At 54.3% G+C, this 22,033-nt stretch overlaps 1 protein-coding gene across 1 annotated transcript in view; it reads left to right on the forward strand.

Annotated features, from left to right (window-relative positions):
* ZMIZ1 (zinc finger MIZ-type containing 1) overlaps positions 1–22,033 on the forward strand; it is a 228,870-nt gene that overhangs the window by 85,510 nt on the left and 121,327 nt on the right. Inside the window, 1 exon segment of the mRNA XM_039872214.1 lies at positions 4,131–4,208. The gene's annotated coding sequence lies outside the window, so the exon portion shown is untranslated.

Here is a 22,033-nt window from a genome sequence, read left to right on the forward strand (position 1 = left end):
GTTCTGGCCCCCACTTGCCGCTTATGACCTTGAGCAGTTAACCCTCCACCCAACTTTAACACTTACCATTCGCTGATCTGTTCCTTTCTCCGTAGCACCTGCATCTCCACACCCCATGTCTTGTTAAGCCTTCACAGCCACCATGGCATGAGGGGCACAAGTGTGTGAGTGAGCAGCAGGTGACAAGAGTCCTGAACTTCAGCTCAGAGGTGCCATTAGTGTAGCTAGCCCCCTGCCTTATAGAGCACACTGGGGCAGTCCGACCTCCTCCTGGCCTACTGTCGGTAGGCCAGTGCTCTGGCCAACATCAGATCCTACAGGGCAGCCTGGAGCCTCCCCTGGTGAGTGAGTAACTGGAAGAGCAATTAGTCCCTGTTTAGAACAGAGACGGAGGCTCAGACATGTCAATGACTTGCTCAAGGTCACTCAGCAATACAGGGCAAGCAGGGATTCAAACCCAGCTCTACCCAGCCTTTCCCTTGACCTCACCACTGAGGACAGGGCCAGGGTTCCAGCCTAGAATGTGGGTTCCCAACCCTTGGCAGCCGTAGAGAAGAACTAGTCACTTAGCCACAGGCGAGAGTCACAAGCACAGAGCCTTCATGGTGCCCCCCATCCTGGACGCCCTGTGGCACAGGCATCTCTGTCCTCCAGGAATCTGGGATCAGCCCCGCATCTCTTCGGGCAAGCCTCAGTCCCAATCAGCTTGGCCTGGTGTCTTCACCCAAGCCCACACCCCAGTCTTCCCAGGGATCCTGGAAGGAGAAGAGGATGGGAAGTTCGGTGTGGTTAGGAGAAGCTATCTGGGACAGTCCCCACCCCAAGTGACCTCTGCCATGTCCCAGCCTTGCCTTTCTCCAGCTGCAGCACCTCCGGCAACCCTATTTGCCTTCAGAGCCTAGTGTCCTGATCTGCAAAGTGGGCAACCATTACTGCTCTGCCATGCCCTGGGAGCAGTAGACACACAGTGAGGGTGAAAGCACGTTTCATCCTGCAGTCTGCACACCCCCGTTCCTACCCTAGCAGTCAGAAGTTGCCCTTCAGTCCGGGCCTCGTGTCTCCACCCACCCTGAGGATGCCCACAAGAGCCCTCTGGGCAGAGGGGCACCTTCCCATGGGAAGACCGGGTAGGCCCCACCACCCCCACTCGGCCCTGAGGCTCAGGCTGCACCCTGCGCCATGGCACCGAGTGCCTTTTAAGCAGAGAACACTTCCCTTCAAGTAAATCTGCATTGTTTATGGCTGTGGTCTGGTCAGGCTGGGAACAGGCATGGTGACACCTGGCTCCCCCACCTTCTCTTCTCTTGGTCTCACTAGGTGGCCAAACCCACACAAGCTGTGAGCCTCACCCATGGGTGGGAGTGGTCAATATCACCTCTTTTTTCACAGCCCTACTCAAGCCTGAGCTGCCCACCCCCACTGCCCAGCACTGTCTGATTCTGAGCAGGACTATTGAGCAGCTCCAGGGCTGGACAGGGTGTGGGCTCCCTGGCTGGTTGCCTGGAACTGGTTAGAGTCTGAGTGGGGACAGACCACCTGCTCATGTCCCAGCTCTGTTCTACTTTCTAGCTCCTTATTACCTGCATGACCTTGGGAAGTTATGGGACCTTTCTGGGCCTTGTGGGTAAATCGGGGATGCTAGCTTAGTTTCCACCTCACAGCATTTCACGGATGGTGATAGAAATATCCCAGGCAGAACCCAGTATACAACTCAGTTAAGGGCAAGCCGCCTACTCCTCTGTCTTTCCCAGGTGGGAGGTCCAATGCAGGCCCATAGGGAAGGAGGTCAGTCCATCACCAGGGCCCCAGCTCATAGCCAGGTGCCTCTGTGTGGTGCCTTCACTAGGTGACCTTAGCAAGTCTCTTCCCCTCTCTTGTCTGCTTGTCCCCTTGCATAAGCCCACACCAAAGAACTGGGGTGGCTGGGGGCGGCGAGGTGCACGTGTGCTCCGTGAGCTGGAGCACCTCTGAGAGGCAGGATGAGCGGGCATCGTTCCTTGGGGCCTGGACGATGCTCAAAGAGTGAGCAAGTATTTTCCGGCTCTGGATTCTATCTCAGCTGCCAAAATAATTATTTTCTCTTTGTCAGCGGGTCTGTGGGCCAGCTCGCCTTTGGGAGAGGCCTGAGCTGGGGGCCTGTTCCACTTCTCCAGCCACCGACTTGTTGCATGACTCTGGGTTGGGGACAGTTGCTGCCTCTCTCCAGGCCTCAGTTTCCTCTGCTGTGAAATGGGAGAATCAGAGTCAGTGAACCCAAGGGCTGTTTGTGTTCCCACGGTGAGCAGAGTTTGGGGGCTGCCAGGGCCAGAGTGTCAGGACATGGAGTCTTCTTCTTTCCAGTGCAGGGGCGGGGATGGCAGCTGGCTTTGGGAGCTTGGGGCTTAGGGGTTTCAGTGTATCACAGAGCTCAGTGCCGGCCCCTGACAGGTAACTTATGCTTTAGCTGACATGCCCGGAAAGCTGCCTGCGTGTCCTGCACGCATATACCTTATGTAGTCTGTACAACTCTGTGGTCATCCCTACATCCCCTTCCACAGATGAGGAAAGTAAGGCACAGAGAGGTTTAAGAAACTTGCCCAAAGTCACACACTCGGTAAGAGAATGAAATCGGGACTTGAACGAGATTGTTTTTAATACTTAGCCCACATCTCCAGTGCCAGGCTGTGCGTGGTGCCTCTTATTGAAGGGGTCGCCCACTTCTCTCCCTGAGAGCCCCACGCACAGTGAGATAGGTAGGGCCTAGGTCTAAGGCCTTCACCAGTCCCCCAGCACATGTGGGAGACCACATTTAATATGGCATGTGCACTCCCTCCCCCACTGTTAGCCACGGGTCTCATTCCAAGCTGCACTCAGCCCTGCAGTCAGGTTTCCCATTTCTAGAGGAGAGCACACAGGCACAGGGAGCATGGCGATTGCCCGGAGCCAGCCAGAAGGGCTCAAACTCAGTGCTTTGCAGCTGCCACCCTGAAGCCAGGCCTTTGGGTCTTCTCCTATATTTCCAGGAGGCCCCGTGGACAGTAGGCAGGTGGGTACTGGTACTGGTGGCCCATTGAGAAGATGGGCCAGCTGGACCCTACCCAACAATGATAATGATCTCCCAGCCACCACACCACTTCCCCAAAGCCCAAGGCACTGGTAGGAGGGGCCGGCATCCAAGCCTCCTTCTTCTCTCTCTCATCCCCACATACCCAGTGCACCAGCAGGTCCTGCCACTCCTGCTCTCTCTGTTCTGAGCACCACTGTCTCTGGCCTGGACCCCTGGAACAGCCTCCCCACTGGTTTTCCTGCCTCCTCCTATCCCTCCCAAGCCCTTCTTCCCTAGCAGCCATGGAGATCTTCTCAAATGAGAACTAAGGTCATGTCCCTCAGCTGCTCAGACCCTCATGTGGCTCCCATCTACCTTCTCAATAATTGGCCCTGCCTCCTGGTCCCCACTCACCTTATTCTGTCTCTCCCTCACTGTGCCCACCACGCCATCCACTCTCAAGTCTTCTACTGGACCAGATGTTTCTCCCTGTCTTGGAGTCTTCACATATATCATTCCCTGTGCCGGAAATACTGTTCCATGCATCTTGGCCTGCCTCTTTCTGGCTCATTCTTCAACTTTACTTCCCCAAAGTGGCTCCTTTGAAGCCCGAGTCTGCTGCATAGCCCCTGTACTCATTATTTTTGGCAGACACCACTTTTAATTTTGTATCGTTTGATTCTTTGCTCATTATCAGAGTTTTCACAAGGGCAGCGACCACTATTCTGTGGTCGAGGTATTTGTTAAATGTTTTTGAATGAATGAATGAATGTCGAATGCCTCTGTCACCATATATCCGTAGATCCTCCCACAAACCCGAGGAAAGAGATCATGATCCCATCTGACGTGTGAGGAAACTGAAACTCAGAGAGGCCAGGAGCGTATTCACAGTCACATAGCCGGTGACTGGGAGACGAGGGCCTCAGGGGCCTGTTTGCATCCCAGCACTCCGTCATTACGCTCCTTTTCTTCTTGGTCCTTCAGATGCCCCAGTTTTGCCAGCAGTAAACCTTACAAGAGGTGGGCAGGCGGGCTGTGGCAGGATGGTCAGTTCCAGGGCCTCTGCCCAGAGTGGACCCACTGACCACCCCTCTCATTTCAACAGGATGGAGCTGGAGTGAGGCGGAGGTGCTGCAAGCTGCTGACCAGCACGTGGGACGCTGGTGATTCTCGGGTCACTGAGGTAGGTGTGCAGCTGGGCTGGAGGGGTGTGGGTTGGCCTGGATGCTTGGGGGACGGGCAGTTGTGTCCTGAGTTGGGGACAGATGCTGGTCCCAGCGCATTGTGCCTTTGACTGGGGCTTCAACCGTCATGGGTGGGATTAAGTGCAGCCACCCCTGCTGAGACTTCGTCTGCCTGGCCTCTTGGGCCTGGTCTTTCTCCGGAGTGCATGGAGGATGTGCCCAGGGAGAGGGGCAGGTTTGGTGTCCTTAGCCTTGGCAGAGCAGCCCTATCAGTACCACTCTGAACCCCATAGCATGTGGGCCCCACACGCTAAGCAACATGGTAACCACACAGTAAGAAGCCTGGGTGAGCAGAGAGGCCTGTTTGCTGAAGTGAGTGCTGTGGCTGTCCCACCCTCTCCTCTCCCACAAATACACTGAAGCGCACCCGTGAGCACTCGCACGTCTCTGAGCTCTGGGGCCAGAGTGCCTGCATTCAAACCCTGGTTCTGCCACTTGTCCGCCATGATCCTGTGTGGTTTCTCTGTGCCTCCATTTACCTGTCTATAAAAGAAGTGATTGAGATCAGAACACCTGCCCCCATGAGTGTGTTGGCACACCTGGCATCCAGTAAATGCTCAGGATATGTCAGCATTTTCCTTAAGGATGTTCGGACCCTTCCTTCTTCCTGCACGCCTCAGTTTCTAACATTCTCTTCTCCCTGAGGACCCGCCAATGCCAGCATAGACACAAACTGGTTGTCCAGCCCTTCAGGGAATTCCTGAGAGCAGCTGGAGCCAGGAGGTCCTGAGGCTGAGCTTCCCAGGCAGGCCTCTGGCCTAGACACCAGCATGTCTTATACTGAGCAGCATTTCAGGGTTGATCACTCTTGTCCCTGTGCTAGAGGGCGACCTGTTTGATCTCTCCCTGAGAGGCCTTCACAGAGATGCTGACTTAAGCCGGGGCCCTTTGTCCCAAGGCTCTGGAAAGCCAGAGTCTTGGCCATGGCATGAGGCCTTGCCAATTTTTCTCCCTACTGCCCTCAGCTTCTCTCTGCTGGTCCCACTGCTCCCAGGTGCCCAGAGGCAGGTACAGGTAAGCCCTGTGGATTCTCCTTGCTTCAGTCTTGCTCTCGAACCAGGGAGCAGGACTTGGTTTTCCTTCCTGCTGTTAACTGTGTGAACTTGGGTTAGTCCTTTTCCTTCCAAGACAGTCAGTTCTCACCTGAGAATGAGGATAATTATACCAACATTGCTGAGGGGGCCGTTATGAGGATGCTTAGAAGCCTGAATGTTTTTAATGTTACAGCTTTGTGAGAGTCTACTTTGTACCAGGCACTATGCACCTTAAATACATATTTCTCCCCTGAGGAGGTGTGATTAATGCCTCATTTTCCAGAGGCCCAACGTGGTTAAGAAACCCATAGAGCCGTTAAGGGCGGAGTGGGGATTTGAACCGTAGTCCCTTGGAATTAAGCACCACATGATGCTGTAGAGGCCAGGGGCAGAACCACAGGTCAGGTTCACAGTAGGTGAGCAGGAAACAACCTCCACTACTGCCTTATGGCATTTGCCTTGCCCTCAGAGCCAGAGGATGGCCCTAGAAAGCTGGTTGCCTGCCCCTCCCCAGAGGGCTTGCCAACAACTCAATAAGGCTGGGGGAACCCACTGCTAATTGTGAGGTAACCTTTGAAATTCTCCTTCACGGTGGGTTCTCTTTTCGGATGTTTTTCAAGGTAATTCATTCCCTTTCCAGAAATTGCCAGTGGCAGAGCATTAGGCAGCTGGTAATTAATCATAGGAGCGGCTTGGAGTGTATTCTTAAAAAAAAAAAAAAAAAAAAAGGATGGGGAGCAGAAAGCCTTGGTGGAAAAAGAAAAGAAAAGAAACCCACTCCAAGGTGAGGGTGGTAGTCAATACCTAGGTGTCCTAGAAATGCTGGGGCAGGGATGGTGGGCATGCGGCCTTCTCCCTTTCTTCCCTCCTCCGGCAGGTGGTCAGTGCCTGAAACAGCATATGTGAGGCTCTGCTTGGGACCACCAGCTCCCTTGTGACTTTGAGCAGGTCGCTGCCTTTCCCTGGACTCAGCTTTGCCACCTGTAAAATGGGTGAAGAGCAGATGTCAGACTAGAACAGAATATTAAATGACTATACTTGTTCACGACCACATCCTAGTGCCTGGCTTGGTTAGGTGCCCAGTTGGTATTTTATTAAATGAGTGAGTGAGAGAATGAAAGATTATCTTGGGTCCTAGTTAGCTATCCTCATTCAAGGAGATGGTATTGGCTGGAGGGCACTGTTTCTCTAGTTCTGTTACAATTCAGAGTGGCAGCCAGGGTGATGGGCCAGCTCTGTCACTTTTTAAAACTTATGATGAAAGGACAGTCTTGCCTGACAGACTCTGGCCAACAGCTCAAGTCCCTCAGTGGCAACCACACTGTCTCTCTCATATTCTCAAGTTTAACTTTTAAGAAGCTGAGCTGTCTAGAGATTTTTTTTAAGCTGCTTTCTGGAGAGGTTGTGAGTTCCTTGTCACTAAAAAGTATGGAAGCCGAGGCTGCACAGGACACTCAGGCAGCAGTTTTGGGGGCTCAGAGCATTCCTGAGTCTGGGAGAGAACACGAGACTCTCCAGGGTGGATACTGGGGAGGCTGGACTGGCAGAGAGGGAAGCCTCTCCCCACCAGAGCCCCACCCCAGAGGCCCCATGAATAGGGATGGAGGAGGCTACTGAGAAGGGGGGTTGCCATGCAGGACTCAGATGCTTTGGTGCTTGTTACTCTGGAGAGGAGGGTGTGCAGGGTGTGTGTGTGTGTGTGTGTGTGTGGGTGGGTGTGGGTGTGTGCCAGTTTGTGTCATGAACAGGGCTGAGGACAAATGTGTGATTGCCTAGGCCGGTGTATGAGGCTATAATGTGTCAGAGTGCCCACCCACGTGTGAGTGCCATCCTACCCAACTCCATCCCCCATGTGTAGCTCCTGTCAAGGACATAGCACCTCAAGCCATCTCTACATGAAGCTTGGCTCCGGCCTCATGTTCAGGCTGGCCCGAGGGTCCCCATCACCCCACTGACCATGGCAGCACTGACTGTAAGGCAGTGTGGGGGAACAGGATAGGCTCCTGCAGGACCCCAGAGGGGACGTATGCCTAGGCCGACTGCTGACCTCCTGTGCCCCTGCCGACAGCTCCCCACTGTCATGGAAGGAGACAGCTCTTGGAGTCTCATGCCTCTTGCTCTGGACTCACCAGCCCTCAGTGTCTTCTCTGAAGTGTCTAGGTGGGCCCAGTTTCCCCTCGGGGGAAGAGCGGTGGGTCTACTCAGGTATCCTCTAAACAGCGTGGCACCCTTAGTCCTAGTCATTTCTTCTTCTCTCTTTGGCCTCCAAACCCCAACTCAGAGGATAGAGAGAGAGAGAGGAGAGAGAGAGGAGAGAGAGAAATACATGCGTGCCCTTCCACGGAACTGTTGGTGTCTTTCTGTTTGGTTCTCTCTGTGTGGGCACCTCTCTCCTGCCCAACTTCCCTTCCTTCTCATACCAGCCAGACCCGCATTGCCTCCTCTCAGCTCAACCACTTTCTCCCTATCCTGTCATGTCTGAGGTTCCCCCTCAAACCCTCCTCTGGAATTTCTCCCTGAGTCCCAAGACCTTCTCACCTCCTCTCTCCTTTTCCTCAGAGACACTCCTTGCCAGGTGTCCCAGCAGCACATCTGTTCTGTGTCATCACCTCCATCATCGCCAGGACTCAGCAGAACTGAGACCTGCTGGGCTCCCAATCTGCCGTCCTTCGCCTTGTTTATCCAGCTCTGGCCAACACACAGCTCCCTCCTGCCCAGGTCTTTGGAGGTGTCTGAGGCATCGCCCGTACTCCCAGCTGCTTGGAGGCTGTGTGCTGTGTGTGACCAAGTGCTGGGGGCGAGCACCATCCCATCCCCATGGACCGGCCACACTGACTGCTCAGGATGGGGCCCAGTCTTCCAGCTCAGAGACATCTGCCCCTGTGGCTACCCTGTGCTGTCCTGGGCACAAGGGCCACTGGCCACGAGCTAGAGCAGGGGAACGAGAAGGGGCCTCATCCACTAACGGGCGGTTGGAAACCCCATTTCCCTCCAGCACTAATGAAATTCCTGCTATAATTAGAAGTGAGGTGTCCAGGAGCTGGCTGCCTGGCAGGAGCAGGTGTATGCTCATGAATAAATAAATTGTCCTCCCAAGGAGAGAAGGAGCTACCGGGTGGTGGGCTCCTGGAGAACTGCTGGCTTGGAAGTCTCAGTGGTCTGTGAGGTGGGCCAGTGGACTCTGGCGGCCATACTCACCTCCATTCACCTGGATGCCATCTGGGGAGCTCCCTTGGTCCCAGTCCCTGGCCGGTCAGTCCTCCTGAAGTACCTGCTGTGTGCCCAGCCTACTCAGTCTGACATTTGGAGCCTCGACCATCTGGCCCCAGCCTCTTGTCACAACCGCATCACACACTAGTGCCTGCCAGTACCCTGGGCTACAGCTTCACTGCGTCTCCCACCCATCTTTATTACATATCCCCACTGCTGCACCCTTGCTCCTGCACTTTCTCCTGCCTTGAAAGCCCTCCACCTTTGTCGCCATATGGCTAGGACCGCTTGGAGTCCTCCTCAAGCCATTCTTTCTCCACAAGATCAGACATGGCCTCCATCCCACCAGCCCCCAAGGCCTCCACCTCTCAGAAGCCTTGGATGTTTCTTCCCTGGACTCTCCTAAACTCAAAACCCTTCCCTTTATGCTCTTATGCTCTTCGAAATGCTCGTCAGACTGTCTGCCACATCATCTTTCATTTTGTATTGATTATGTATTGGAAGATAATATATTATTTTACATTCTTTGCTTCTACTAAGTCTTTGAAACTTGGTGTGTATTTCACACGTTCACCACATTGCAGACACTGGTGTTCCGTCACCGTGACCTGTGGTTCCTGGCTGCTATATTGGAGAGTACAGCGTTGGCAGGCCCAGTTTTCTCCTTTGCAGGTGGGGAAACTGAGGCTGGGGGAGGCAGTCTTGCAGATAAGAGTTTGCAGAGCAAGTGCACTCTCTGTAGGAAAGGCTGTCGCTGTCCTGCAGTTCAAAATAATGAACTGGGGCACGCCACACTGGTCAAAAAGGTAAATCGAAGTCGGCAGGCTTGTACCCAAGATACCAAACCTCGATAGGAATAGAGGAAAGATGATGAGAAGGGTCCCATTCCTCCCATGGTGGGTTCTGGCGCTCTGAAGCTTCTCTGCCTAATCTCCAAACAGCACAGACTGATGTGGCTCTGCCACATGAGGTCATTTTCGCCCTGGTCACTAACAGCAAGCACACAGCCTAGAGCACAGGGGCTCTGCAGGTGACAGCGCCTGGCCCTTCCCAGGAAGGGAGGGCCTCCCCGTTCTCCACACTCCCTCGCATCATTCAGGATGCAGTCTGAATTGCAGAGGTGCCCAAATTGTCCCTGGGAACCCAGAGATTTCCCACGGGGTGGGGGCTGCCTGGGGCAGGGAGAGCTCCAGGAACAGGACAGGGAGAAAGGAATTGTCTTCCTAGAGCATAGCCCTGCCCCGTGTCAGCCTGGAGGAGCTCTCCAGAGTTGTGGTGTTTCTCAGGAGCCATACTGGCAGTGAAACAGCCTCTCCAGAGCCCCTCGCTCTCTGGAGCTGATTTCCCCTTTGTTTGCCGCAGCCCCTCCGGCTGCACTTTGCTGCCTATCCGTTGACAGGCAAACTCTTGTTTGCCTGTCTGCTCAGGCAGAGTGACAGGACGTCACAGGAAGTGCTGGTGCTGGGCTTGTCTTCGATCCATGGACGCCCCGCCACAGGCAGAGCTGGGGCCACAGCCCCAGGAGAAGCCTCCTCCAAGAGACTGCTTCCTTCCGCCAGCCTGGGGCTACAGAGCTTGTGTGCATGAGCTAGCCCAGTGAGACACAGCCATCTCCTCCTTCAGCCTTTCCTTGACTCGTCTCCTCCAAAGCAGCTGTCTGCTGTCTCCCCTGCTGGACTATAAGCTTCTTGAAGGCTCAGGCAGGTTCTGAGCCATGTCACCAGCATAGTGGCTGGCATGCCAGTGCTGAATGGCTGCAAGAAGCCAGTAGGCACCCAGCCCGTGCACCCTCAGCTTTCTCTGCGGATGGCAAGGAAGGTTTATTTGGTATGCCAGTTCTTAATGTGCTGAGTGGCTGTGTTAAGAAGGGTTCCGAGTCTGTGCACAGGCTCTGTGAGAAACAGTGTTGTGCTCTACCTGGCACACATTTGACCTCTCAGCCCCAGCTCCCTGGGTATCAGGTCTACTTGTCAGGTGTCTCAGTTCTGGGCTGTGGCCAGTTTGGGCATAGGGAGGAAGCAGTGACCTCAGTGTGGTCCCACAAGGGTCAGTCCATTCTGGCTATTGAGCGAACTGTGCCCCAGAGAACCTTCCAGAGCCTCCGGGTTATAGAGAATGCATATGCACCACACCCCCTGCCTCTGAGAACTGGTTAATGGGGATCTGTGGAAGCTTTTCCCTCACATCTGTCTTTACTGGTAGTGCTTCTGAGCCTCCTTTTGTTCTGGTTTGAAAAGCAGCACATCTTGCCTCCCAGCTGTTTGGGACCTTCCACCACTTCCCTGAGGCATCTTTGGGGGCCTCTTTGGAGCCTATGGGAGAATCTTTCCTCTATAGCCTCCGTGGAGTGCTCCCGTGGTGCCCCCTTTGTCTGGCCCACACACCAGTGGGACAGTCTAATGGATGACAGCTCTTACTGGGTGGCCTGGTAAGCTCTCTCAGCCCTACTCGCACCCAGACTTCCCACAATAGACCCCTCCCCCCACCCCACCCCCAGGCTCTTGTCCCCACCTGGTGAGCCAGCCCTCTTAGCTGACAGGGCCAGCCATCCTCTGGCCCACAGCTCCAGGGTGGCCAAGGATTGAGCCAGGAGAACTTTGATGAAATAATATGTTAATAATCTGGAACACTTTTCTCTGTGTGTGGAAGATACACGAAGAACACCTTTGCATCCTATAGCCAGCTCAGCCTATTCCCAATCACAGCTCCAGGAGGGCTGATCAAGGTCAGCCCTCATGCCTGCCAAGGCTCTTCTAGCTGCTCTTTGCATACCTCCACTGCTGGAGAGCTAACCACCACATGTGCATTCCAAGTTCACATGTGTAAATTTCAGTGTGGTAAAGGATGCAGTGTTACATGTGGTTAAAGCATGGATTTTAGGGACAGACAGTTTGGGGTTTAAATCCCTGCTCTGCAACCTATCAACTGGGTGAGTCTGGACAAGTGACTTTGTCTCCGATACCCTCACTTTCCTCATCTATAAAGTGAGGAAAAGCCCGCCCACCTGCAAGGGGTGTTGTGGGGATGGAATGCAGCACTAGCTATGCCAGTCTTCTCTCTTAACAGTAGACTGATGTCCCTCAGGGAGCCACCTGCCACCCCTCAGCACTGGGGCATCTGCTTAGGATTGGCATCCATACCTCTGGTACCCAGAGATACTGGCCCCCTGGATCCTCTCTGTAGCTCTTGATTGGGAACTTTCAGGATGATACTTCGAGATGGAGGCACAACACTTCCCCAAAGTGCCAACACACACACACACAGACTGCCTGGGCTCTTATTTAAATGCAGATTCTTAGGTCTCTCTCTTAGAGTCTGATTCTCTGGGTCTGGAGTTGGGCCCAGGGCTCTAAATTTTTAACCAGTGCCCCACATAATACCTGTGATTGGGCCAGCCTAGGACACACTGATGCCTACAACGGGGAGCTGACCCGAGGTAGAGCCCTGGACTATGTCACCGCCTTGCTGGGTGAACTTGGTAAACCCTGTCCCTCTCTGTGACTCAGTTTTCTCATCAATAAACCAGGAGCGTAGATGATCTGTAAGGGCTCTTCCTACTCTTAAAGCCCCATTCCCATGTTCTAGCATTCAATTAATGCTATAACAATAATGGAATATAAAAATAATAAAATCATTTGAAAAAACCCACGGTAATCAGAAGGACATCCCCTGGTGTTCCCTCTGCCAGGCTCCTTGAGGCAGATCTGTGGCCCCATCCCCTCTGGCCATAGAGCGTTCAGGTCAGCAGCCACCTGCCAACCCCAGAGCCCCAGGTACAGAAAAGCAGTTTCTTGGGTATGACACACCATTTAGTGGTGGTTCCCCCGGGCCTTCCAGGAGGCCTGAGATTAGCAGGCATCTGCTGGTCCATTCAGATTTGAGATCACTTCGGCAAACTGAGCTGGATCACTAACCTGGAGCTGGCCGAGGGAAGAACTGGTGGGTACCCCTGTGGACCCCCTCTTTTTTCTAGATGGAGAAACTGAGGCCCGGGGCAGAACACGCCTTGCCAGGTCATCCATGGAAATAGTAGGGAACAGGCCTGGAATTCAGGCCTCTCGGCTTGCAATCTGGCCTCTGGGCTGTGCTTTGTCACCTGCCACTCCTCTCATTGGGTAGTCGATCTGGAATGGCAGCCCTGTGAGGCCTGAGCCCTAAACCAGCCTCTGCAGCCCCTGGGAAGAGACAGAGCCATCTCAGGACAGGGACCAAGGAGCCTCTCACTCCTGAACACTGGATTCTCTTTGACCCATGCTGTTAGCCTAAATCAATAGCCACCACTCGGCTCCTAGGTTTTCCCGCCCCAGCTGGGGCAGCCCCCATGGAAGTTTTCCAGGAATATCCACACAGAGGGCAATGTGCTCCCGAAATGAAAAGGCTCTCACTTCCTGGCTCCCTCCCATTTTCCACTCACTGGTACTTAGGAGAGTTAATAATTAAAGCAGAGGTGAAAAAGCAGCCCTGTCCTAATGAGACCTCAGTTGAGGTGGCGGGTCCCTTGCAGGTGACAGAGGAGGAATTATTCACTGCTAGGGCCGTCACCCCTGGCCTGGGGTGATTATCAGGGCCTGGGGCTCGGTCTGGGCTGCACTGTAACTCCCACGAGGGACCAGGGCTCCTCTGACCACTGGCATCCTGCTTGCACAGCCAGCCTAGGCAGTGGGCCAGGCGGGCAGCTCTGTCTCCTCTCTGGGTAGGGAGCGCAGCTGGGTTCTCCGTTCATACCTGGTGCCTGGTATAGGGTCCAGGCCTTTGCACAAGCCAATCCCTCCTCCTCACACTCTCTATCTGCAGTCAGTACGGCAGCATTGTTTAGTAAGTACCTAGTTTGTGTGGGTCTGTGCTCAACTCTTGGGGAGACAGGAAGTAGCAGATTCTCTGCCAGCCCTCAGGTAGCACACAGTCCAGGCCAAGGCTCACATTTCAGGGAACTGAGTTACCGATACCAGGGCCAGAGAAGTGTTGAGATCCAGGAGAGGTCCTTGGGGAGTAAGGGTCATGGAAGGCTTCCTGGAGGAGGCTGAATGGAACAGATGGACACTCAAAGGATTTCAAGAATTTTGGGTGGGGGTGGGGTGAGATAGAAAAAGCCACAGCCTTAGAGCAAGGTATGGCCCAAATCAGGGCCCTGGATGCATGCCTGTGTTAATGTACTTTATATGCATTTAATCTTCATGGAGCCTATTTTGAAAATGAGTGAACTGTGGAACAGAGAAGTTAGTAGCAGGCCCATAGTCACACACCATGGGGAGGTAGGGCCAGAATTTGAACCCAGCCTCATCTTACTTTCTAGCCTGTGCCCTCAGCCAGATCCAAGGCACCCACTTCACCTGTTACAGGGGAGAGCCTCCTGTTGATCAGGAAGACCAGGGGAGGCTTCCTGGAGGTACGTTAGTTTTGTTTCCCATAGACCTGGTCTGTAATCTTCAGGTCCCAAGCTGCATACGGCCAGATTAGCTGGGTAAAGCCAGGTCACCTGACTTCCCAGAGGTTCTTCCTCTTCATCCTAAAATGAAGAGAATAGCACCTCCTCACTGAGGCCTGAGAAGATTAGGTTTGTAGCAGGTTCATTCCCCAGAGTCAGCTGGGGTTGCTAGAGTAGCCGGCATAGCCATGGGACAGGCCTGCCCATGTCAGGATGTGTCCCAGAGCTCTTCCTAACATTGACACGACAGTTCTCTCAGCCATGGTGGGCTTGGCAGAAGGGATGTCTGTGACCCATGGCTCCCACTGGGAGGGGCAGGGAAAGGCAAGGACAAAGTGGATGGAACAACATGAGTGAAGACAGGGCACTGCCAATTCCGTCAACACTCAGCTGTTGACTCCAGAGGGGCAGGTAAGAGAAGGGGCCTGTGATGAGACCTTATGGTGAATCTCACCTCTATCTGATGGATGGCAAAGAGCCAGTGAAGGCTTTGATCTCTAGAAAGACACAGATTTGTCATTTTTCACTGAGCTTTTGTGGAAATCCAGCACGTCAGAGCAGAGACTGAGCGTGGGCAGGTAGGGGGTTTGCTCCCCTGGGTGCTGGCACAGAAGGGGTGCTCATCTGGGGGAGCCCTTTGTAGCTAAGATGACCTTTTATAAGTCTGGGCTTTCAAATGCTAGCCCAGTGAGCTTGGGGGTTGGAAGAGTTCAAAGAGTTCATTCAGAAGTGGGGGTGGGGTGGGAAGGAGAACACAGAAAACATGGAGCACACACAAGACACCGACTACTTTTGAAATCTGAAGGATATTAGGAGCGAAAGTTGCTAAGGAGCCAACAGATCCCGCCTCCTCTGGATGGGGTAAACTGAGGCCCAGAGACAGGATGGACTTGTCCGAAGGGGCCTGGGTCATCAAAGAGGTGCATACGGTAGCTTCCGTGCGCCTTCCCAACCTGTTCTGTCTGACTTCTTCCCCGGGCTTCTCCCTGAACTTGAGCTGGAGGCGAGGGAGGGAGCTGTGTGGCGGGGAGGATCACTTTGGTCTCCCTGGGGGACCTCATGAGGCCTTGGAGGGCAAAGGGGTCCTTGCGGAACACGGTGGGGCCTCATGGGACTCAGCAGCTCATCTTTCTCCTTATGTGCAAACCTCGAAGCAACCTGACAGGGAAAGAGACTGCTGGTAGCAGGAAGTCTTCCCAGAAAATCCACCAGGGCTTGGAGGTGCGCATCTGCAGACAGTGCTCTGTCTGCCCCGCTGCTACCTTTGCACCTCTTGGTTGCTATGTCTGCCTGTCTGCCTCTCTCACTTGTCTGCCTGTCGGTGTGGCTCTCCTTCTGCTCATTCTTTTACTCTCTGGGTCTCTTTCGTGCACCCGTTTTGTCTGTCGCCTTCTGAGGATCTCTTGTGTTTGTCCTGCCCCAGGCAGCTGTGCTGCACAATTCCAAGGGGGCGTCCTTTCCACAGATGCTCTTTGTGTCTAGGCCTTTTTCTGACTTCATCTTAATGCTGGTTTGTCTCTTATGCCTCCCTAACTTGTGCCTACTTTCTCACTTTTTCTTTGTCAATCTCTCATTTTCCCTCTCTGGGTATGTGCGTGACTGCGTGTATGCCTGTATGTATGTGTCCCTCCCCTCATCCCTGTCCCCTGCATGTACACGCACGCACATACACACACAGTCTCTGCCCCTCTGTGGACTGCACACAGGTTCCTCTGACTTTAAAGGCACAGCTTGGCGCCCCGCAGGCCAGCCAGCAGGAGGGCAGCCTGAGTGCCCACCTCCTTGTCACCCCTGGTTTTCTCCATGTCAAGAATGCTGTGTCCTTGTCTACAGTGGGCCTCCCTGACCCAGCTTGCAGAACTCCAGGGAGCCAGTGTGGCCATCACCCGCCTGGAAAGTAGCTCCTGTTTGGGAATAGGAACGTTCTGGACCCTGGATGGGAAGAAGCAGGGAGGGGACAGTTTGTGAAAGAAAAAGAAACAAGTAAGGGATTTTTGATCCCTGAGCACGTGCCTTTTCTTTAGTCCTCAGCAAGTCCTAGCAAGTGAGAAGCAGGGCATGGTGAAGGCTTTGTACAGATGGAGCCTGGGCTAGACGATATGATGAAGCCATAGGTGGGACCGCTGCACAACCCGGAGGGCCTACGGGTCAGGGAAGTGTCTCCTCTTCCCCTCGAAACATCAGAAATACGTGGCTAGTGGGAAGAGCTTCCAGGCTCTGTGTGAAGAGAGACCCCCACCCAACCACCACCCCTCAGTCATTGTGCAGATGTTTAGCACCTACCATTTACCAACACACTTCCCTGTGTTTGGGATACCTCAGTGAGCAAGAGATCAGGCCACTGCCCTCATGAAGCTGACATTATAGCAGGGGGAGAAGCAGCATTGGTCATCAGAATCCCACGGCCTTGCCGTTTGGGCATCAGGGAGGTGAGGTGTCAGCCCAAGGTTGTCCTGTGTGCCAGGGCACAGCCCAAGGCCTTCAGTGCACATTAGCTGAATGAATGCCCTGCTGCAGATATCACTCAGTTTACCGGGAGTTTCCAGAATCACCCAAAGATGAGAGTTGCTGGCAGAGCCTGCATGGTAGTAAGGCTCTCTGCCAACCTGGATGAGGGCAGCTCCAAACACCAAGGAACAGAGCCAAGAGCAGCACCAGAAAGGGGTGGAGAGGCCAGCTTTGTGGTGAAGTCCCCAGCTCCCACCTCTATGGTCACCAGCTACATGACTCTAGAGAATTTCTTAAACCTGTGGGCCTCAGTTTCTTTACCTGTAAGATAAGAAGGTCAGACAACTTATGTGCTTGTTCCGTGGCTTAAATGCAATGTTGGTGCCTGGCCCATAGGTGTGTGATAGAGGTCAGCTGGCATCACGATCATGAGGGAGGCAGAACACTTTGCCAGGGGGCTCAGTTGGGGATCCGCCAATCTGCTTTGAGGTTGTCCTTTCTTTGCTGATAATCTGGTGGCACTGGAAGCTTCTCTTTGTGGGCTTCAGTTTCCCTTCTGTCCAGCAAGGGAATAGGACTCGCTGATGTGGGAGTCAGGAGGCCTAAGATTGGAGTTAGGAATAGACTTGCCAGGTGCATCAGCTAACAAAACTATATAGAGCTGTCCCGGAGCAAGGCCCCTAGGGGATCCTGTGGGATCCCTCTGGGGTCCTGGAGTTCCATCGGGCCTGCTACAGGCTCCCAGCTGTGGCGAGACCTGGAATTACTCTCCCGGCACAGCAGGGCTGGTGGAGCGTGGGCTGCTCGCAGTGCCTGGCAGGGACCTGTAAATTGAAAACATGGTGTTTCCTGTCGGAGGCCAATGCAGGGCTGGACTCGGTGTGGCCTTGGAAAACTGGCCTCGCTCTCAGGAAGCTCTGCTCCCCGCAGCACCGCCACAAAAACAGTGCAAAAGTGAAACCTTTTCAAGTCTGTGTTTCCACTGTAAACAGGGGATGAAAGCTGGCCCCTCGCCTCCTGGCGCTGCTTGGCCCTCTCCTCTTCTCCTCACCACTGGACTTTGGAGGCACCTCAGCTGCCCCTTCTGCCCCAGACAGTGCCCCTCCGATCAGAGAAGCCCTGTGCTCCTGATTCATGTAGTCTTCTAAGTTTTTAGTTCAGGCATGCCCGGGCCCTTGAGTCCTTGGTACCCATCCTGTGACGAGAGAAGGGCAAGGGGAGAACACCAGTGCACAGAGAGGTAGAGGACTCACCTAAAGTCACACAGCAAAGTGAGGGCAGCTCTGGTCCCCGCCTTTCCTCCTAGAGTGACCTCATAGAGCCTACAGGCCACAGAGAGTGGCTCTCGTGGGTGGGCATTTGTGCCGAAGCAAAGCTGCTGCCTAATCCAGCAAGAGTGTGTGTCCTGTGAGTGGAGAATATAACACCAGTAGCATTAGTGGGAGTGACTTATTTATTTTAAACTCTGATAATGTCCATTTTTTCTTTGTTGTAAAAATATGCTTGTTGTAGAAAGTCTGGAAGTCACAGTGGCTGAAAGAAGAAACATAAAATCTGCTCAAAATCCTCCTGCCAAGAGGTCATCCTGGGCAACATTCTGGTGTATTTCTTTCTGATCACTTTATAATTTTCTTTTCTTCTCTTTTGGACTTCAGTTATGAGTAGGTTTCAGGGCCATTCACTGTTTCTAGAAATCGTGATTCTTAATGGCCGTGTGGAAGGGCCTGGAGGAGGGCCAGGTCCCCCTTCATAGGTCTGCTTGGCCTGGGCTGGGTGTGATGTGGCACTGTTAGAGACATGATGGGGAGAGGCCCTCAACCCTGTAGTTCATGGTGAGGGTGGCCTTTCCTGGACTCTGGACTGGAAAACTCGAGTGGCTCTGATTTGCCCTATGACTTTAGGCGTGTCTGGCCCGTCTTCAATGCTGGGAAATGGGCAAGTGAGTGAATGAGCTCCATCCGAGTTCTCGCGTCTGGTCAGCCTGCTACAAAGGCCCTGCTCAGTGGCTGCCTGCTGACACAGTCAGTCCTTCCAACACTGAATGCCTACTGGGCGCAGGTACCTATGAGTCCACTAGATAAGAGGCCTCTGTTCTCATCCTTCTTCTCCCCTTAGTTGCTCTTCCCACAGTACTGCCCTTTTTAACTCAAAGCCTTCCTGGCCCCCCTCCTCCTGGACCTCTCACTAGGTGGGCACTGGAGCCCAGCTGGGTGGGGGCAGTTGGGGTCCCAGGAGGAGCTATGTCCTACCTCCTCTGCCTGCCAACATCCTTGGTGGCCCTAAGACAGCTTTATGGAGGACAGATCCAGGCTGCTTCCCTCCTGGCAGGTTTATTTTTTCATTTTTCAAGCCCTGCTCTGGTTTTTCCATGTCGGCTTCTCTGGTCTCCTACCCCCTCCCCTTGTACGCCTCCCCTCACTCTCCTTCTCATCTGTCAGCCCAGCCAGGAGAGAGGGCCACTGGCCTCCAAGGTGATTGAATTATTGGGAGGGGGAGACAGGCCGGGGTTTTCTGCGTGAGTGCTTTTGGCTTCCTGCCCTTGGAGAGTGGCTGGGGGAAGGGTGTGTGATGGCGGTGACTATGGACCATAGGTTTCCCAGACAACCCTGCTCTCCCCTGTCTAGGCCACAGTTGAGGGAGCCCTGCACTGACGGTGTGGAGGCTGGTCACCTGCCCTCTGCCCAGCCCTAACCCTCCTGGGCCTTAATTTCACCTCCAGCTGAATGGTCCGGGTATCTATTCAGACCCAGGGAAGTGAGACTTTACTTCCTAAAACATTTACTATCTCTATGCCATGGTCAGGGACAGGATGAAGAACCAGAAGGGAGGCTTGTGCTTATAAAGCCCCTACTGTGTGCGCCAGGTACTTCCACATTCATAACCACATGTAAAATCTCTAATTGTAACTCAAAGATAGGCAGCAACAGGTAAGAGTTACTGACCTCATTTTTATAGCTGAGAAGTGTACCAAGTACAAGTTCCTTCTTCTAACCTGTGGGCTTCTGGAGGACAGGGGCTCTTTTTGGGTCTTCTCTGGATTTCTGGAGATGGCAAAAGCCCAGATACTCAGAAGGAACCCAATAAATGCTTGGTGAACTTGGTTGTACTGATGATGTGAGACCAGAGGAGTGAAGTCAGTAACTTAAAGTCACACAGCTAGAAATGGAGCTCCACGGTGGCTGACAAGCCACCTCTCTTGGTCTGGGTGTTGGCAGGGAGGCCTGCAATTCCAGCTGGCATTATTCAGCCATATGACTGTTGTGGTGGGCTGAAGAGTTTGGTGGTGCCAGGTCTCACCCCCTTTCCGCTGGTGTGTGTGCCTCCGCTGATCAGGCCCCACACCCTCTCTCTTTCCAGTCTGCCTCTTGCCCCAGAGGAGGGGCTGAGAGGGGAAACCCCCCTCCCCCGCTTCCCTCATACTCCAGCTCATGGAAATGAAAAACACATTGGCTTCATTATCCTGGACTGAATGAGCAGGGTTGCCATGGCGACAGCCATCTCAGGCCCGTGAGGGGGCAGGGAAGGGGCTGGTGAGGCCGTGGCAAGTGGGGACCCGGCAGCGTGTGAGCAGACATACTGAGCGGACAGGCCACTGGAACAATTGCCATTCGCGTTACCTGCCCTCACACGGGGCCCACTGGCTTTTAGATCACCATCCTTGGGCAGAGAGAAGTAGGCAGGCCCGATCTTCCACTGACTAGCTCTCGTCCACCCGTCCTACCACCAGTCCCTCTGTCTCTTCCCGGAGGGGCACCAAGAGTGAAGGTGGGCCTGTGCCTTACACCGTACTGGAGATCAAGAGGGAGGGGCAAGGCAGAAGGTGGGTACAGGAGAGGGTAGTGGGCCCGTTCCCCAGCGGAGACCAGCCCTGGGCCACCACTGGTACAACTAAGGAATGCTGAGGGTGTACACACCCCAGCACTCCTGTGTGACCAAGGCTATCCTGGTGTTCCTGTCCTCAAGCACAACCCTGTTAAAAGGGGTTGGGTCTCCGAATATCAAACAGAACAGCAGGTGTGACACTGTCTATGAGGATGTCAGCAGGGAGTCCTGGCCCAGCACAGCCTGTGCCGGTGAACACCCCAGCCAGGTGTCCTTGGCTCCAGGCTGGAGCTGGGCCATCCCCATGGCCAGAGCCAAGTGCCCTAATGCCCATATGGGCCCTTCTCTCCCCAGGGCCTGGATACTGTCTGCCCTTTCACCTGTCATGTGACCACAGGGCTTGAGTCTGAAAGTAACCACCCCCAGACAGTCCCAGGTGCTGTCACCCCTGTGCTCAGGCTGGTCCAAGGGAGGCTGGTGGTACGGAAGCCCAAGCTGTCCTTCTGGAGTGGCCACAAACACCGCCACCTCCTGCAGAGCAGACAGCCCCGGCCAGTCCCTCCATGTGATCCGGAGACATTGGGGCAGCTGCCAAGGGCCCCTACTCAGGGATATTGAGTACCCATAGCAGACTTTACTTTCAGACAGTGCCAGTCAGAGAAACCCAACACCGTCCCCAACTATGATTTCAACCATGACCCTGACCCTAACCCTAGACCTCACCTCAACCCCAACCTCCTGGCCCAGCCCACCTCAGCTGCTTTCTCATGCCAGCTTCTGTTGAAGCGATTTCATCAAATCCATTCCGTCCACCCTGAATGCTTTTCCTTTACTGCCTACATATCACCACGTCCAGTCTCCTCCTGCTTCCTATTTCAAATGAGGAAACCTAGGCCAAGAGAGGGCATGTGTCTTGTCCAAGGCCATGGAGAGTCAGCGCAGCAGGCCCTAGGGTGGGATATCCCTTTGCCAGGAGGCCAAGCCTTCGCTTCCCCACTGACATGGACTAAGAGTCCATGTGGCCCTGGGTGGAGAGCCTAGCAAGTCTAGGAGCTGGGTTTAGCTCCTCATCAAGACTGTGAATGAGAGGGAAGAGGGGAAGGGGCAGGCACAAGGCCCCTAGGCTGGTCAGAGGCTGGCCCTCTGCAGGACCAGGCCCAAGAAGGATCAGAAGGACCTGGAATCAGAAGCACAGGGCCTGGGACCCTGAGACAGGCCGGCCTGCCTCCTTGCTGACCCAGCCTTAGTAAACAGGGACAGTCTTATAGCCCAGCCCACAAATGGGCCATGTGCCTCTGTGGAGACAGGTGGTGAGCAGCCAGGCTTGGCGGTTATAGTCAGGGTGCCCATGGCACTGCTTTGGCCTTGCCTTCCTGCCAAGTGGAGATGGATGCTGAGGGGATGGCAGCATAGGCAGGAGAAACCCCAGCACCTCCCTGGGACAGAGGAAATCCAGGGTCCCCAATCAGCCACCTGCCATTCCAGGGCTCATTCTAAAATGCAGAGTCCCAGGCCCTCCCAGGGAGGCCAGAGCAGAGCCCAGGAATCAGCGTGTTTGCAGCTTACCTAACCCCAAACAGAGGGCTGTACTGGCTTTACTTCCTCCAGGAGCCAGGCCAGCCTGCCTCAGGATTCCAGGCCCTGTGCTTCTGGTTCCAGGGTCACGACCCCTTACTGACCCTTCCTGGGCTTTGTCTTGCAGAAGGCCAGCCTCAGACCAGCCCAGGAGCCTTGTGCCCCCCACTCCCCCTCTTCCCTCTCATCCATCATCCACCCACCCCAAAGCCCACAGCCATGGCATTTGTCCCCCACCACTGACCTCCCC

The sequence above is a fragment of the Pteropus medius genome, unplaced genomic scaffold (assembly GCF_902729225.1).
Source record: "Pteropus medius unplaced genomic scaffold, Ma_sr-lr_union100, whole genome shotgun sequence".
Lineage (NCBI taxonomy): Eukaryota > Metazoa > Chordata > Mammalia > Chiroptera > Pteropodidae > Pteropus > Pteropus medius.